This window comes from Camelus ferus, chromosome 18 (genome assembly GCF_009834535.1).
Source record: "Camelus ferus isolate YT-003-E chromosome 18, BCGSAC_Cfer_1.0, whole genome shotgun sequence".
Taxonomy (NCBI): domain Eukaryota; kingdom Metazoa; phylum Chordata; class Mammalia; order Artiodactyla; family Camelidae; genus Camelus; species Camelus ferus.
The window spans coordinates 36,868,548-36,870,094 of NC_045713.1; positions in this window are offsets into that span (position 1 = coordinate 36,868,548).

Consider the following 1,547-nt stretch of genomic DNA (forward strand, 5'->3'; position numbering starts at 1 on the left):
TAAGAGTCCCTTAAAATAAAGGATTCCATTGAATTGGTTGCAGATGGTTTGGTGTCTTTTTTCCTAATCCTCCACTTACATGATGTTCATTTGGAACTCAGGTCTTCTGTTATCAGGACGCATGGATCCTTTCTCCAGGGGTTCCCGTGTTAACACTTTATCCACATAGCCCAGTCTCATGCACACTCGAGTTGGCTTTTCTCTCTCTGTTTCGTCTTCTCCAACTTTATTCCCTTTACAGGTTTTTCTACACTATTTTCTTTACCATTTTTTGAAGTATTTTTCATCATTTCCACTCCTGTTTAATCTTTCTCAGAAGCACAAGTTCACACACACACACACACACACACACACACACACACGAGTTCCCCACACCTGTGTTTAGGTGCCATTTTACTGGCCTGTCTCTGTGTTTGACTTAACATTTTCATTATTCCACAATATCACCACATTCCAGGAGAGACAACCATTTGCCTGTGAACTTCTCATTTTGATCCACACGTCTCAGTAAAATGGTGAAGAAGAGTCGCAGACAACATGAGTGCTTTGTTTAAGATGCTGGCCATACATAAATACATTGCACCTGTTCCCAAAGACGAGCCTGTGCATCTGAGCTATGACTGGTCATTTGGTGCCACCTGCTGGACACAAAGAGTCACAGGCTGGGAAATCAGATCTGACTTCATGATTATCAGGAGCCCAGAGGTGACCTAGAACTGTGCTGAGCAAATTACTTCCTTCTGGAATGAAGCTTTATATCCCTTTAGAACAAACCTCTCCAACTCCTGATAAATATCTCTTGGCTAGATTATGATGCCCAGTTGCTTGGTCAAACACCAGTTTAGATGTTTCTGTGAACATATATTTCAGGTGTGATTAGCATTTAAATCACTGACTTTGAATAAAGCTGATTACCCTCCATAATGTTGACGGGCCTCATCCAAACAGCTGAAGGCCTTCAGAGCAAAGACTGAGGTTCCCCAAACTGAAGGGAATTCTTTTCGTGGCTGAAGCATGGAAACCCAATCTGAGTCGCCAGACTATCGTCCCTTGGGATTCAGACTCAAGACTGCAATGTTAACTCTTACCTGAATTTCCAGGCTGCAGGCTCACCCTATGGATTTCAGCCATGATAGAAAGCTAGAAAGACAGACAGACAGACAGAGATATAGGTACTCTATTATTTTCATTTCTCCCTTGGAGAACCCTAAGTAATCATCTTGCTGTATCCCAGCGACAGGGGTATAGTTATGTTAATATTTATAGCAAAGTACATTGCAGTCATCATCTCATGATATATATAAATTAAATCATTATGCTGTACGCCTTAAACTTATAATACAGTGCTGTAGGTCAATTATACCTCAATAAAACTGGAAGAAATAAATTGCAACTTGGGAGACACAGATTTGGGTAAAACTGAGTGTTTCAAGGACGGGAGTCAGGGGCTTATAAAGGCAAAAAGCCAAGAGGTTGTCAAAAGTTGCCTGATGAAGACTGTGACTGACACTGACGTGAGCCAGTCAGGAGACACGTGTCCTTAAGGA